Here is a 7,738-nt window from a genome sequence, read left to right as displayed (position 1 = left end):
CATCTGAAACTAATAATGTGCTATATGTTGGCTAATCGAATTTAAATTTTTAAAAAAATAGTGGGTTATGTCTACATGACCATCCCCCTTGGACCTGAGACTGAAGCAGGCTTCTTGGGCAGAGGCACCCCGCACTTACCTGTGGTTCGCTATTGGGGAGAAAGCATTCCTGTGTGCCCCTGGACATGGAAAAACATGACAGGCTTATGCTGGATCCCCCACCAGTGCATATTGTTCTCCTGTTGCTTCTGCGGGGTGTCCTTTGCCGGAAGAAAATTTAGCCACTAGTATAATTATTTACCGAGTCTTGTGAGTCCTTCTGGCATTGAATTACAACACATTTGAATTCCCAACCTCACAGGGTCTCTTTCATTAGAAGTTAGGGTGTTAGGGGGCACCTGGCTGGCTCAGTTGGTAGAGTATGTGACTCTGGATCTTAGGGTCTGAGTTTAAGCCCCATGCTGGGTGTAGAGCCTAATTTAAAAAAAAAAAAAGAAAAAAAAGGAAGTTAGGGTACTAGTTGGGAAAGAATCTGAGTTTGAACATTAGGATGGCCACATGGGCAGATTCCAGTGAATTCCAGATTCCTCAAACCTTTTTTGCCACTAGAAGCAGCCCTTCCATCCCTGCCCAAGGAAGTCAATCTCCTCCTGCCCTAAGATCCTGTCACCAATTCCAAGATGCCCAAAGCCCTCTTTCTGCTACATTACATTCGCTCTCAACCCACACCCATGCCTTCATGGGACATTCCCTGTGATCAGTTCACGTGGGGAGGAAGTCTGGGGCTTAGTTTACAGATAGTTCTGCACCGTGGGCATGCATCAGCTGAGTGGACAGAGTGGAAATCCTCCCAGGGGACAGAACTTGGGACGAGGTACCCATTTGTTCATTTTGCCTGGAAGGAGAGATGGTCAGAAGAAAGGGTCTGTACCAAATCACCATTTGGCTGGGTAGTTGGACTTGGAAAGAACACAAGTGAAAAATCAAAAGGCCTGAGGAAGAGGTATGAGGATAGACCTTTGAATGGCAGAATATGAAGCTAAGTTGTGTTCCACGTGAGTGCTCACCAAAGAGCAGAGGAAGATTTTAATAATCAGATGGATAGAACGACCCATTCTGTAGACATCGGCCAGCCTCCTTCCCCAGCAGCTCCTGGGGACTCAATGCCAACCAAAGTAGCCATAGTGACAGCAATGGAGGTTATACATTTGCTCTTGGACATGGACTTGTGCTCACCAAGAGTGACCTGGCCACAGCTGCTGCTGAGTGCCTAATCTGCCAGCACAAGAGACAACACTGAGCCCCTGATATGGTGTCATTGCCCGAAGGGATCAGCCAGCTTCCTGGTGTTAGGTTGATTACCTTGGACCACTTTCATTATGAAAAAGGCAGCAAGTTGTTCTTATTAGAATTGACACTTGCTCTGGACATAGATTTGCCTTTCCTGCCCACAGTGCTTCTGCCAAAACTGCCATCTGTGGCCTTAGAGAATGTGTCATCTGCCATCATGGTATTCACAGCACACGAAATGGAGAAGTGGGTTCATGCTCATGGCATTCACTTGTCTTACCATGTTCCCCCATCATCCTGAAGCAACTGCCCTGAAACATGGTTGAATGAGTTTTTGAAGATTAGGTTACAGCACCAGCTAGGTGACGATACCTTGCAGGGCTGAGGCGATATCCTTCAGCATGTGGTATACGATCTAAATCAGCATCGTGCTTCTCCCACACCCCGGACCCAGGAGTCCAGGAATCAAGGCATAAAAATGAAAGTCACTCCTCCCCTTTCAGCGCTGTTGATCCAGTAGTCAAATTTTTGCTTCCCATTCCTGCAACTTTAGCCTCTGCTAGTCTAGAAGTCTTAATTACAAAGGGAGAAATGCTTTCACCAGGAGACACAGCAAAGATTGCCTTGAAATGGAGCTTGAAGCTATCATCTGGAGTGTTTGGGCACTGAATAAAAAGGCAAAAGTACTGTCTGGAGTGATCCTGACTATCAAAGGGAATTTGGGTTGTTACTACATAGTGAGCATAAGGCAAGAGAATGCCAGAGATCCTTTGTGGTACCTTATAGTACTCCCATAGCCTCTGATTAAAGTCAAAGGAAAACGGTAATAACCCAATTTATACTGGTAATGGCCCACACCCTCCACAAAGGTTTGGGTCATTCCACCAGGCGAGGAACTATGACCGAGGGGCTTGCTGAGGACAAAAGAAATAAGTAGTGAATGATGGTAGTTATAAATACTAGCTATGACCTCATGACCCGTTGTAGAACAAAGACTGTAATAGTTACGAGTGTTTCTTCCTTATTGTGATTTGAATATATTTTAATAAACATTAGCCAATTTTTTTAAATCTCTTCTCTCAATGCTTTATCTTCTAATTTAAGATGTGCTCATAATAGGGCGCCTGGGTGGCTCAGATGGTTAAGCGTCTGCCTTCGGCTCAGGTCATGATCCCAGACTCCTGGGATCGAGTCCCGCATTGGGCTCCCTGCTCAGTGCAGAGCCTGCTTCTCCTTCTCCCTCTGCCATTCCCTCTGCTTGTGCTCTTCTATCTCTCTGTCAAATAAATAAATAAAATCTTAAAAAAAAAAAAAAAAGATGTGCTCATAATAAATAACTTTATGTGTAAGCATTTAAGTTATAAGAGGAGTATGAACCAGCTCGGAAAAGAATGTACATTCTCCAAAGACAAACAAGGGTCTCTAGGGAGAAGGTCAGTGTGGTTTTGGCCGTACGGGGGATTTTGTATCGTGTTGCGCAGAAGCGTGATTTTGTTACTGTCTTTATTTGGAGAGTAAGTCTGGTTTAGGGCAATGCATACAGGTGCCAAGTCGAAAAGGGATGGACCGTGGGGTCTTTGTAATGTTTCCACTTGCCTAGGCCAAATTATGTTCTCCAGAATTACCTTTCCTGTATGTTTCTGATTAGAGCGGCCCACAAGGCTAGAGATTCTCATGGAGATTTGGAGGATGGAAATGAGACAGCGGCCAATTTTAGCTCAAACATGCTGTCATCTATCTGCCCGCTCAGCTCATTAGCAGCCAGGCCTGCCACGGCTCCACCTTCCCTTGGATCCTCCTGGAGCGTCTCTGCCTCTTGGGCCAGGTGAGTGTGCTTAGCTCTATGATGAGGACCCACCTGGCATGAGTTTCTGTCCCGTGGACTGTCCTCATGGACTCCAGCTCACGGGATTCAGACTGCTTTTCCTTCTCTACTTTATCTCTAGTGTCTCTTCCTGACTGCCGGCCCTCTGTCGCTCAATCCCCAGCATCACATTTTGAAGGCACCAGCCTGAGGAGGACTGCCCACCCAGCTCCCACACTGCATGAGTCCAATCCCTACACACGCACACACACATGCATGTGCATGCACACAGTTCCACTTCTCTGACTGAATCCTGACTGATACCATAAATTAGATTCAGTTACTCTTTAATGGATTCAGAGTTCCCCACAACTGGAATCTGCATGTATGACAATGCCTTTCTCTTCTATACATTGAGCAGCAACTTAATCGATGCAGAGCCCTGGGTCACATCTCACCTTCCCTGTTGGCATCAACAGTTGCTGAGAAATTTGAAACCAACTTGACTTTGGTTTTTTGTTTGTTTGTTTTACTTTTATAAACACTTAATTTTGATACCTTGATGCTGTACACTTCTTTGTTTAATCTTACAGATTGGTAACTTCAGGTGGTACATTGATGTTTGTAGTTTTTTTTTTTAAAGATTTTATTTATTTATTTGACAGAGAGAGAGAGAGAGACAGCTAGAGAAGGGAACACAAGCAGGGGGGAGCGGGAGAGGGAGAAGCAGGCTTCCCGTGGAGCAGGGAGCCCGATGTGGGGCTCGATCCCAGGATCCTGGGATCATGACCTGAGCCGAAGGCAGACGCTTAACGACTGAGCCACCTAGGCGCCCCGATGTTTGTAGGTTTTAATTAATTTTGCCTGATATTTAGTGAGCTTTTTGTGGTTTTCTTTAGTGAGGTTTTTTTTTTTTTTTTTTGAGAGAGAGAGAGAGAGAGTGAAGAGGGAGGGGCAGAGGGAGAGGGAGTGAGAGAATCTCAAGCAATGTCCGTGCTGAGCACAGATCCCAACAGGGGTCGCGATCTCACAACCTTGAGATTGTGACATGAGCTGAAATCAAGAATTGGACACTTAACCAGCTGAGCCACCCAGGCGCCCCCGTTCTAGGTACTTTTAACCAAGACTGCCATCAGCAGGTAATAGCTAATACTATGGTGCTAATCATTTTGCAACTTATAAATGTATCAAATCAATACACTGTACACCTGAAATTCACACAATGTGTCAATTGTATCTCAAAAAAAGCTGGGAAAAACAAGACTACATTAGCATCACTACTTCACTTTTTGGTAAACTCTGGTCAATTTTTTTAAAAGATTTATTTATTTATTAAGATTTTATTTATTTATTTGAGAGAGCCAGAGAGAGCACAAGCAGGGGGAGCAGAAGAGGTAGAGAGAAGCAGGCTCCCTGCTCGAGCAGGTTGCCCAACGTGGGGCTCGATCCCAGGACCTGGGGATCATGACCTGAGCCGAAGGTAGATGCTTAACCGACTGAGCCACCCAGGCACTCCCAAGTTATTTATTTAAGTCATGTCTACACCCAACATGTGGCTTGAACGCACAACCCTGAGATCAAGAGTCGTACGCTCGTCCAACTGAGCCAGCCAAGTGCCCCAAATTTGGTCAAGTTTTGACATTTCTAAAGTGCTTTTATTTTCTGTAATTTTGTTTCTCCTTATTTTCCCGTTATGCCAACTGGCGTTTCACCTTCTGACTGAAGTCTCCTCGTCTGCTTCTTCATTTCCTATTTCCTGGACTCCGTGTTTGCTCTAATCTTGAAAGGGAGCAAAGTATTTAGACTTTCCTAATACAAACCTTCGAAGGAATGTTCCTCATCTATCTTTTGTATCTTGCGTTAACTTCTTGAGTTTCGGTTTTTGTGTGTGTTTTTCAGGTTCGTGTGTTTGCCTACGTCTTTTTGAATGAGGGTGGTTATGGGAATCCTCTAATTCCCCTTCCAGTTCATCTGGTTATTTCTTAGATTGTTCACTGAGTTCTTATTCAGGAAGATTGGATGTTGTGGATCTATATGATCCATTTAGTCTTTCTGCTGCCTGAGGAAGATGGATGCTAGCAGGTTGGGCAGTAATTACTGGGAATGTATTCCCTGTGGACCACTAACAGCAGAAACACTCAGATTTTGTTGTGTTTCCTGCTTCAGGATGGACCAACCACTTTGGTAAAGAAGCAAAGTCAAGAGACACCTAGGGAGTCCTGGTTTGCTGGGCGTATTAGTTATGTATTGCTGCATAATAAGGTACCCATAAACTGTGACTTACAACATTTATTATCTGGTAGCTTATGTAGGTCAAGAACGTGGGTATAGCTTACCTGGGTCCTGTACTTGAGGGTCTCCCGAGGCTGCCAGCAAGGTGTTGGCCGGGGCTGCAGTTGAGACCCCAAGGCTCCAGTGGGGAAGGACCTGCTTCCAAGCTCACACTCAGGAGGTTGTCCGAGATTCAGTTCCTCCCAGGCTGCTGGACTGAGGGCCTCCCCCAGTTACTCGCCCTGGGGACCTCTCCCTAGGGCAGCTCACAGTGTGGCAGCTTGATTCATCAGAGCAAGCAAGAGAGGAGTCAGAGTTCAGGCAGGATCAAGGTCACCGTCTTAGATCTCAAAAGTGCTATCCCATCGCCTTGGCCTATTCTGTTCTTTAGGAGCAAGTCATCATGTCCAGCCCACCCTCGAGCAGAGGGGATTACAGACGGGCATGAGTACCAGGAGCTGGACCGTCATCAGGAATCATTTAGAAGCCAGCTGTCATGGTGGGTCGACACTCGGTCTTCTCTTATTTGCTTCTGTCTTTCCTCACCTCAGATCTCTTCTTGTCAGCAGCAGGGTCCGTGGAGAAAGCATGGTGACACGTGGCCTGTGGGCTCTCCTCACTCCCCACACTGCCCACACTGCTGCAGTGGAAGAGTGAGCTCACCAGGCTGTTTTCCGCCTGTCCTGACACCTGCCCGACTCGAAGTCCACCTTAAAAGTGGAAGAAATAGTAGTGCAACCCTTAAGAATTGCTTGCACTCCCTTGCGCCACACTGCATTCCTGCTTGAAGGGAGGCGCTGTGCCTCACACCTGCTTCTCTGAAAGCTTGGTCCAGATGAACAACAGATAACACGAACACCGTGTCACAGCCTTTGGACCTTTACTCTAGACTAGATGCTTTGTGTGGATTTTCACATCGAATTCCTGAAGGCTTCTGAAGTCAAGTACAATAATTTGTTGCCCTTTTAAAGAACAGAAAACCTAGGCTTGGAAAGATCACGTAACTCGGCCGGGGTCCCATAGCTATGAGTGGCAACTCTGGAACGTAAGTGTGTAAGCACCATATAAAGTTTCAGACACGCCCAAGCAAACTCATTGTTTGGGGTTTGGTTTCCGAGAGAGGGTGCTTTAGGTTACTTTCTTTTCATCCCAATTCATTTTGTGAACTGGCTTCATTAGTGATTACAGTGTTGGATTTGGATTCAGAGTCAACCTTTTTCTGGCAAGCACCATCCTGGGCAGTTTTCCCTTTTTGTTCTCCTGAGAGAAAGATTTAAATATGCCCAGTTTACAGATGAGGAAACTGAGAGGCAGAGCTCACACAGCCCACGAGGGGCAGAATAAAGAAAACGTATTTGTTTCTCAACTCATTGTACTTCCTGCAGTGGTTTTTTCCTTGTTTTGCTTCTTTGTTCATTTAATACATTTTAACTTTAGGGTTGTCCCTTCAAATATGCTTCTCTAATGGCTTTCTCGTGGCCTTATGTTCAAATCCACAATCCTTAAGTAAACCCAGAAGACCTAATAGAATCATCGTCTTCGGTCTCATTTGGTGTCTCTCTACCCCCAGCTCTTTGCACTGCAGCATATTAGAAGATGGGTTTTTGGAAGGATCCTATAAATTGTATTCTTCCCTACCCACCTTCTGAAACAATTGGAAAACAAAAACAAAAACGAAAAAAACCCCAAAAAACAAAGCCAGCAGGTAAGAAAACTGAAATAGATTGGAGGACATAGCTCAGTGTTTGAGTCAAAATCCCCAATCCCCAATCTTGACCTTGAACCAAACCATCTAAGGGAAAGGTAGGCATGTGTAGGGCAGACACTGCCTCCCACTCATCCCAGTAGAGAGAGAAAAAGAAAAACCAAATCCTGAGATCCAGGACCTTTGCCAGATTGGATCTACCCAGTCAAGAAATGTAGGCCAGTGTGTGTGCCCGCTGTGATGAGTACTCTGGCCCAGCTCTTCCAACCTCCAGCCCACCCTCCAAGACACCATCCTGACTGCAGAGGTCAGAAAGCCAAAAACTGCAGCCACAGACTCCTTTGTAGCTAGGGTTCTGGTTGGAAATAGGTGCAAATTTGATGGCGGCCCCTTCTGATTTTTGTTATTGTTGCCAGCAAGTCAGGGTGTGGAAACGTGAGATTTTTCTGCAGCAACCTTCCAGCACCCATCTTTGGCGCATATCAACGGGCTGTTGTGGCAGCTTCTTGACTAGGGTCTCCGGGTCCCTGACTTGCAACTGTGGAGGTCTGCGTTCAGTCAGTAGTCCAGCGGAGGGCTCAGAGGTAGTCCAGCTCCCCTCGTGGGCCATTTCTCCTGGGCTTTTTTTTTTTTTTTTTTTTAAAATTTTTTTTTTTTTGAGAGAGAGA

The sequence above is a fragment of the Neomonachus schauinslandi genome, chromosome 15 (assembly GCF_002201575.2).
Source record: "Neomonachus schauinslandi chromosome 15, ASM220157v2, whole genome shotgun sequence".
NCBI lineage: Eukaryota > Metazoa > Chordata > Mammalia > Carnivora > Phocidae > Neomonachus > Neomonachus schauinslandi.
This window is presented reverse-complemented; position numbering follows the sequence as displayed.